The sequence below is a fragment of the Podarcis vaucheri genome (assembly GCF_965113315.1).
Source record: "Podarcis vaucheri genome assembly, chromosome: 17".
NCBI lineage: Eukaryota > Metazoa > Chordata > Lepidosauria > Squamata > Lacertidae > Podarcis > Podarcis vaucheri.
In genome coordinates this window covers 19,499,323-19,508,947 of record NC_138755.1, presented here as the reverse complement: position 1 = coordinate 19,508,947, position 9,625 = coordinate 19,499,323, and positions in this window count along the sequence as shown.

Genomic DNA, 9,625 nt, shown 5'->3' with positions numbered 1-9,625 from the left:
AATATTAACTTTCAGAGGTATTGCTGTTTGTTTATTCTTTTGCCAATGCTTTCTCCACACCATTCGTACTCCACTGGGCTCGGCCTTCCTGCTCCACACCCCTACTGAAGAGCAGAGCGTACAGGGTACTGGATCTTGAAACAAGACAGTAACTGCAAGCAACAAGACAAGGACAACTCGTCTAATCCTTTGCTGTCAAGGGAAGCAAGGAGCACGCAAGAGTGAGCGGGGCAGGAGTGATCTGCTGCTTCTGTCGCCAGCTCAGGAAGCAAGCAGGAAGAACAACAAGATAAAGAACAAGTACAAGGGATGGTGAGCTTCAGGCCCAGGGTTCTATCCCAAAAAGCCTTGGCAACACTGCAGGAAAACAGCCCCAGGAAACTCTTTCAGGTGGTTCGTAGTCTAACAGAACCACCTTTGACATTGGGGGTCTGTCGAGGACCGCGAGATCTGCTGCAAATGAACCTCTCCCAACCCCCTTATAAACAATACTCTAGCCCAATAGCAGACATGACTAAAATGTCAAACTTCCCAGCATGGCCTCACAGCTGCAGGAGGCCAAGCTCTGGAAAGTAAGGAAAATACAGTCGTTTAGAAGCTACATGGAGCGACGGTAAGCCCATGCTTGGAAAATGCATGTGACTACAATTTTTGTTTTGTTTCTATACCACTACATATTTTAAGGAAAAATCTTAAAGCGGTTGAATAAGGTCAAATCAACATAACAAAACTAAAATACTCTCAAAAGATTTCAAAATAAAAACATTAAAATGTTTTAATTCATCTAGAAGTTTATCCAAGTCCATCTTTTGAATGTTAACTATTGAACCTTGGTTTAATTCCCAAAGCAGTGTAAAGTCATATATATGGTTTTGCTACTATTACTTCAACAAAGCCAGCACATGTATGAACGACACAGACTCATCCCTTACTTCAAAAGGGAAGGGAAACAAAACTCCAGTTGCCCAATCTCAAACTCCCCTTCAGAGTTTCCCTGGAGCCACCAGCCGCGGCACTGCATCGTAACCCATGTTATCAGGGGCCAATAGGGAAAGGGGTGAAGGGCATTTATTTAATCTATATACAGAGGACACAATCTGCATGATCTCTAATCCTCAAAAAGCCATGCCAATTTTTAAGAATGAAATACGTAATACACATTTGAGAAGGCAGATCTTGAAAATAATGGTAATCCATCAAAGGGAGTATTAGTCTCAATGGACAAATGCGAGTGTCTCTGAAGGGGGTTCCATCCTATGCAATATGAATGTACATGCAGCAAGAGTCCAAAGAGCATTTCCGATTGGTTGGGAACTAGAGTATCATTTTGGAACAGTTGATAACAGTAGCTAACAAGTTACCTTTTTCTACACTGCAAACAGAAGAACTTGGGGGACCTGCCAGGATTTCTTAAATGGCAACTACAGTTCCTACATAGGAAACTTCATAGGACTGGGGCTGGGGCTCAGCCTTGTGAGGGCTACGGCAGCTGATTGGGAGGGGGCAGCAGATACAGACCTACAAAGAGGGTGGCATTCATCGCCTGCTATTTGTGCCTCCTCCTCCCCCTTAAGGAGCTTGTGGAAAGAGCACATTTGTCCCTAGAAGCAAGGGCATCTTGCCCAGTGGCTAGTGGTGCCAGGTAAGAGGCGGAGGCTGGACGCGGCACCTCCCGGCATCAGCTCACAGCCCTCCGCCACACCTTGAGCCTCCATCTGCTGTGGCCACCATGGCACGAAGCGTCCCTTGGGAGCGTCTGCTGATGCAAGTCGTGATCAGCAGAGCACCTGCGGGCAACAGCCTCAAAAGCATGTGTTGGCGTAAGGAAAAGACTTACTTCTCACATCTTCAGTTTAGCAGCTGTCTTTGGAAGGCTGGAATATTTGCTGAATTGCTGGCCTTAAAACACATTGCCCTCTGGGGTTAACAAATCTTTGAAAGGCTCTTTAAAAAATAAAATTTGCAATGCACTGGATTGCTCTCCGTAGTACATTTCTAATTGTTCCTATAATAGCTGCCAGCTTTGCAGTCCAAACTTCAGGAACGTGTTTGTTTCTTGGGGATGAGGGTTGTCTGCTAAAGAGAGGCTAGTTTGCAGGATACATACCTGGGCTGCAGTGCCTATATACATACATACCTGGGAGTGTTATTAAAACCATTGGGTATGTTTAGTGCACCGCTAAGCCAACTATGCTAGTCCAGTTTCTGTTTCATTTTTTGGTGTAAAAATAAAAATGATTTGTCTTGCAGATGCTATACCCTTTTAAAATGTGGCTCTTTGGGGGGGTATTATTGGGTTATCGTTTTTTTATTTTATATACTGTGGTCTTTTTATGTGAACTGCCCCGAGACCTCCTGGCATAGGGCAGTATATAAAATCAATCAAGAATGATGTATCCAAGTTCCTGCAGCAGAGAGCCCACCTGAGTTGTGAAGTGAAGTTGGCGCAGCTGTATTTTGAGGTTGGAAGTCCTGAAAGGCTGATATTGTTAAGGTAGTACAGGGGACCAGGAGCTTGGGGGCAGGCAGGGAATAGTGAGAATACCCACTGCCCCAGCTTAGGTGAACAGCAGCTGCTGGGGGAAACTGTATGAAGCCCGCTTGCTAATAGCAGAACACCTACACAAGCGATGCTGACACAAAACCCCACATATATTAAGTAAAATAGTAAAATAGAAACATCGCCACCCCACCCCCACTCACCTTTCCCCCCTCCACCTCTTTCCCCCTTTTCTTCCTAATGTCTCAAGAAATGAAACTGATCTGCAAAAAAATGTTACTTGTCAGAAAAAGAGATATTGTACATACTTTTGTAAACCAAGAAAATATTAAATAAAAATACATTAAAATAAATAAAGCCAAGCTGCCCTGGAGGAGGGGCTGCCACCAAAGGGGCCACAAAGGAGCTCATCATCCCTTTGCGAGTTGATGCCTCAGTGGTGGAATGAGGGCATGAACCAGGACTCTTGGGGGGGGGTGTCTTGAAAAATGTGCCCAGAAGGAGTGGGCGAGAGCAAGGGGGCCTCAACTGCAGTAGTTCAGAGAAGGGGGCAGTACGGGAAGGGGGGGCCCCCTGCTCCAACCTGGGGGAATTGCGGTCATCCTACCAGCCAGCCCTTCAGCTCGGCTCAGAGCGACGAGATCTCCCTGATCCATGATCCCTGGTTGCCCCAGGGCAAACCACCACCCACTGTGGGTCTTGTGGGACCTGCCCCTTGCCTCTCTCCACCAGGCCTAGGGCAGGGCCCTGACAGCCTACAGCTACACCCAAGGACTGCCAGGCCTCTTCTACTGGGGAGGAAGCCCAACCCTGGGAGTTATCTGCAGCCTTGGAAGCAGAAGCTGCCCAAATGGTTCACAACTTGTTTTAAAATTGATTTAATCGTTTTTGACAAATATTAACTTTCAGAGGTATTGCTGTTTGTTTATTCTTTTGCCTTGTTATCAGGTTTTACTAGTCTTTTTGTAAATCCCCAACTATTCCTAACTTGTTCTGTAAGGAATTTTTGCGAGATGTGCCTGGGAGGAAAAACGGGGGCGGGGTGGGGGTTGCATCAATTACAGTGGTTCAGGAACATATCCATGAGTGTGGATAGCGAATTTTGAGTCTGTTCACATGGACTGGAGAGAACGGCCCCTCAGCCTGGGTTTGATCTGTGACTTTTCAATTCCAACATGCCCCATAACAAGGGACACCACCTCAGTCCTTGAGGAAGTTCTGTTCTGAAAAGCCTTGGAAACACTGCAGAAATAGCAGTGATCCTATTTTGGAAAACAGCACCAGGAAACCCTTTCAGGTGGTTCGTAGTCTAACAGAACCACCTTTGACATTTGGCGTCCTGATGTTTACAACTTTACAACCTCATAAGTGTGTTTTCATTCTTGGGAGATGCTCCCCCAATGATGTGTCCAGCTTCCAAGAATGTGTGTTCAGAATTATATTCGTGTAATGCCTGCTTGCAAGCCCCCCTTTCTCTCTGGGGGGCTGGGGCAGCATCAGCAAGGGGTTACGAAGGAGCAGTTCATCCTCTCACCTACACACCTTTCCTGCATATAGGGCACTACTGGAGGTGTTAAAGAGAAGGGATCATAGCAAAGGAAACATCATCCTTGCTGGGCCAGAAGTGAACAGGCATAAACGATGGCTGTTCTTCCAAGGAGCAGCCAATGCTTTCTCCACACCATTTGTGCTCCCACTGGGCTCAGCCTCCCTGCTACACAACCCTGCTAAAGAGCAGAGCGTACAGGGTACTGGATCTTGAAACAAGACAGTAACTGCAAGCAACAAGACAAGGACAACTCGCCTAGTCCTTTGCTGTCAAGGGAAGCAAGGAGCACTCAAGAGTGTGAGGGGCAGGAGTGATCTGCTGCTTCTGTCGCCAGCTCATGGAGGAAACACAGAAGAACTTCTATCTCTGTCCTTAGCCACCCAGGCTAACCTTTCCCAACCCCCTTGTAAACAATACTGTAGCCCAATAGCAGACATGACTAAAATGTCAAACTTCCCGGCATGGCCTCACAGCTGCAAGAGGCCGAGCTCTGGAAAGTAAGGAAAATACAGTCGTTTAGAAGCTACAGGTAGAGACTAAGCCCATGCTTGGAAAATGCATGTGACTATATTTCCCCCCCCCCCCTTTTATTTCTATGCCAGTTTATATTTTTAGGAAAAATCTCCAAGCGGTTGAAGAAAATCAAAGCAACGTAACAGAAAACAAAAATATATCTTAAAAGATTTCAAAATAAAAACATTAGAATGTTTTAATTCATCTAGAAGTTTATCCAAGTCAATCTTTTGAATGTTAACTTCTGAACCTTGGTTGAATTCCCAAAGCAGTGTCAAGTCATATATATGGTTTTGCTACTATGACTTCAACAAAGCCAGCACACGTATGAACGACATGGACTCGTCCCTTGCTTCAAAATGGAAGGGACACGAAAGCAGAGTTGTCCCATCTCAAAGTCCCCTTCAGTTTCCCTGGAGCCACAAGCCGCGGCACTGCCTCGTAACCCATGTATCAGGGGGTCAATAGGGAAAAGGGTGAATAGCATTTATTGAATCTCTATGCAGATGACACCATCTGCATGATCTCTAAGGTAGGTCTTAAAAAGAATGGTAATACATCAGAGGAAGTGTTAGTCTCAATGGACAAATGGATTGTCTCTGAAGGGGGTTCCACCCTATGCAATATGAATGTACATGCAGCAAGAGTCCAAACAGCATTTCCGATTGGTTGGGAACTGGTGTTATCATTTTGGAACAGTTGATAACAGTAGCTAACAAGTTACCTTTTTCTACAGTGCAAAAGAACTTGGGGGACCTGCCATTGAGGCACCGGGCAGGATTTCTTGAAATGCAACTACAGTTCCTGCATGGGAAGCTTCATAGGAAAGGACTGGGGCTGGGGCTCAGCCCCTTAAGGGCCAGGGCAGCCGATGGGAAGGCAGGCAGCAGATACAGACCCACAAGGAGGAGAGTGGCATTCATCGCCTGCCACTCCTGCCTCCTCCTCCCCTTAAGGAGTTTGTGGAAAGAGCACATTTGTCCCTAGAAGCAGAGCCATCTTGCCCAGAGGCTAGTGGTGCCAGGTAACAGGCAGAGGGGCTAGATGCGGCACCTCCCAGCATCATTTACAGCCCTCACCCGCCTCCTCCGGAGCCTCCATCTGCTGTGGCCACAGCGGCACGAAGCATCCAGCCTCCGCCTCTTCCCCACCGGAGCTGCCGTCCAGCCACTGCCCGCCTCCTCCAGCCCCGCCACCCTCCCTAAAACTCTGGGAAAGGGGGGGCACCGGAAGGAGCTTTGCACTGGATATGCTTAAGAAGGCCCTACCAAGAAACTTTCAGAAGTTCTGTGTCTTGGTTGTACTGTGAAACAATGCTCAAGCGTGTCCTTTGTTCAAGAGTAGATGTCTTACATAAAGTAGTTTGCAACCCTGCTATACAGGCAGCCCTCCCTGTAGGAAGGCAAAGCAGTGGGGTGAATAAGAGCTTTGTCATGCTCCTCAGAACCTGGCAAAACGGGTGGAGCCCATGGCTACATTCAGACTCCAGCAAATTCGAAGTTTAAAAAGATGCCAGCTATCGGAGAAGAATGCAATTTCTTCCAACATTTGACATGCCATACAGGAGACAAACGATACCAGTGCTAGTAACTCCTGAGCTTAAGCCTAAAAAAATCACCATCCACCCACAAAGGGAGCTTCAGAAGTCTTTGGTGATTGGCATCATCCAGAGTTTTGTCTTTCTCCAACGTGAGAGATGCCATACAGGGGACAAGCCATACCAACACTCGTTCTAGAGAGCAGTAACTTTAGTATATTGCCACACCTATCATCGCAAGGTGAATGCTCACAAGGCAACCTTCCCCGGTCACCCAATCACAAAAGTGTAGCTAAGCAGGGAAGGGGGGAACAGGCAGAGGGGGCCATGGGCAGCTCCCCGTAACACTTGATTTTCAAAAAAGCTCAACTTTGGTCTGCCTCAGGCCACGGGCAAGGGCTGCTACACAGCTGCCCAATCAACAGCCTTTGCAACTAGGCTGCAACCGAGAAAAATGGGAACAGCTATTCCACCTGCTCACCTGAGCAACTATGTTACCTGAAGCTTCCATTCCAGCTGGGCATCTAATTTGCACCAACACTTCATTTCAGTCTCCCATTACTACTGACCTTACAGACACTCAAGTGTGGGTGGGTTACACTTTGCAGAGGGACAAACCTTTTAATATATATATACAAGCGAGGTTATTAGGCTTCCTTGAAGGGGTTAAAAGTAAATACTGCCGCATGCAATATTTGATGCCGGAGATTTAAAACTGTAGAGCAGCATCAGTGTGCATGGCACTTTCTGTATAGGAATATAAAACTAACGTGAGAAGCTACAAGTTGTAATATCTGAACAAGGGTACCCAACATGGCATTTTTAATTTTTAGCACAGGTACTTTATGTAGTATCTCCATAAAAAAGAATTGTTTAAAGTTTTCTTCAAAGCTAGCAAAAACCTTTTTCATTTGCTGGTGGAACCAAAATGCAGGTGGGGTTGTGATAAATTGCATCACAGACCCCACCCATACAATCAGCTTCTGTTTGTCCCAACAGCTGGGTAACAAGTTTATATTGCCTTTTCCCAGGGTAAGTATAGCAATTCATGACTTTAAAAGTAACAAAACATTACTTTCTTCCAAATCTCATAGGTTCCAACTTAAGATGGTGGTAAAAGGAAGTATTTTTCCCCCAGTATAGTTAAGGAGTTTTAATGTATTATTGTCAATCTCTACTTTTGGGAGGCTGGTCACCCTCACCCCAAAACAAAACCTGAGTACTTCAAAAACTGGGTGAAGCTGCTTCAGATACTGGTTTAAAAGCTGCATTGGCTTGGATATAAGCATGCTTCTAAGGGCTAAGATTAAAGGAATACTTAAATGCAGCCAGAAATATTCCAATTTAAAAGTTTGCTTGAATAGTTTTGTCTTTTCTGTTCTGCTTTCATCCCCAGCTAACAAAAAGTTGGGTGGGATTCAAAAGGGAGGGAAGTAGATCACGTTTACAGCGGCTTTTCACTGTCAACACAAAAAGCCATGAATTCTCTAAATGGTATTATCCTGCTTTTTAATTTTGTGTATAATCTGGCCAAGAATGTTCAGCTGGAGCCCTCTTGCCTCTTACAAAAAGGTATTTTCATCTATTTACAAGGCTGTTAAGGTTGCATTATTTCCTGCAGCTGCATGACCACACAGCAGCCAGCCTTAAACTACTATTTTAAAAGCTCACCCCCCCTTCCAATAATTTTTTTTTCGCTTTTCAGCTAGGTCTTTTTAAGGCTTCAAGGCTGCTTTGCTCCAATGAATTAAGTTCCCTACAGGTAAGGCTACCCAATTCTTGTGTGGGGTATTCATGGATTACTTAAAGAATGTCCCAACCAGCTATATAGATGGTTATATACCTTCCCAACTTTTCCTGCAGGTTTCCCATACAGCTGAAACCAGCAACTGGCACCAGACCAGAGCTTGCTTTTCTCCTTCTCCCTCCCCCTCATTTTTCCTTTACAGCTAGAGACCTTTGATTTTATAGCTTTAGGCCCAAGGCATGCAATTCACATTAAGTTCTCTAGTAGCTATAGAATTTCAGAAAACCCATCATCCTACTCCTGGTAGTAAAACTGACATTGCTCCAGAAGGCAATCCCAAAGAAAACAAGCTGCTATTGTTATCTGCAGTTTGTTTAAAAAACAAACACAACCTTGAGTAGTGAATAAAACAAATGTTGAAATATAGGGGGGGAAACGTAGTTGCTGTAATTCCCAAGAGTTTTTAAGGTATTAAGGTATGAAACCAACAACTCCCAAGTTCTAATTCCCTATTCTCTCAAATATTTCTTAAAACAGTCTCCTTCAGGATTGTCAGGGCAGAAAAATTGGGGGGGAAACCTGAATACTGGAGGTAGAAGCTCCTACACTTTCCAGAGTCTGCAAAAAAAGCAAACCTCTATTTTACTCTCCTTGCTGAAAACTAATCTGATTTGGCTTGGGTTCAAACGGAATAGGAAAGGATAGGGGGAAATCCTGCATTCTTATATGGTTATTGCTGTACTTTTAATTTAATGTAACATCCTCCCAAGACCATGAAGCTCTTATTTTCATTTCCGAAGCTGCAAATCTTCAAACGCCACCACAACCCGACCCCGCCCTTCCTTCTCGAGATGAAGCATTTTTAAGCTATTGAAGCAATGACTCCCAAGTTCCAGTCCCCTATTCCCCTCATTAATACTGGATTAATACTCAATACTGGAGAGGCAGGAGCTACTACTTATAGAGAGCCTGCAAAAAATTAAAACCCCAGCAAGCCTCTAGTTTACTCCTTGCTGAAAGAAATTGATCAAGCAAGAATAAGGAGAGAAAAAATCCTGTATTCGCTCAGAACCTGAGAGTACAGTGCTGATAACCCCACGGTCGCAGATTCAATCCCCATATGGGGCAGCTGAATATTCCTGCATTGCAAAGACTAGATGACCCTCCTTATTTTATTCGCTGAAGCATTATAATCTAGAAGCAAACCCTAGAGCTTTGCTTTCCTAGCAGAAGCTATTCAAACCCCGCCAGCACCCAACCTCCACCCTTTCTCCCCGCAGCAAGAAATGAGCGTCAGTGGGGCTTCCGCGCCTTTTTATACCCAACGCCCGGGCGCCTCCATCCAATCACGAGCGGCGAAGGTGGGGCTGTGCTCACAGCGCCTGCGCCGTTGTCTCCAGGGCGTGGGGGGAATCAAACGAAAACAAACCAGGCATCGAGTTGGACAGCTTTGTCTAAGAACGTCTCGCGAGGCGGAAGGGGGAAGGACCCCCGCGCTCGCGCCGAAATTCAAGCGCGGGGAAGAAGAAACCGCCGCCGGCTCAGGTAAGACTCGCGGCTCCTCTGCTCTCCGAGGAGCCGGAATACACAGAGATTACCTCACGCCGAATGTGTAATAATAATAATAATAATAATAATAAGTGCAACTTGAAAGCGGCCGCCTCATGTTTGCGCGCGCGCACACGGCGTGTGTGCCTGTCTCGTGTGAACTGCGGAGGGACATCCGTGTCGGGCGACCCTCGTGACGCGCGTCTATGGAGGGCGCTCCGGCGTGTGACA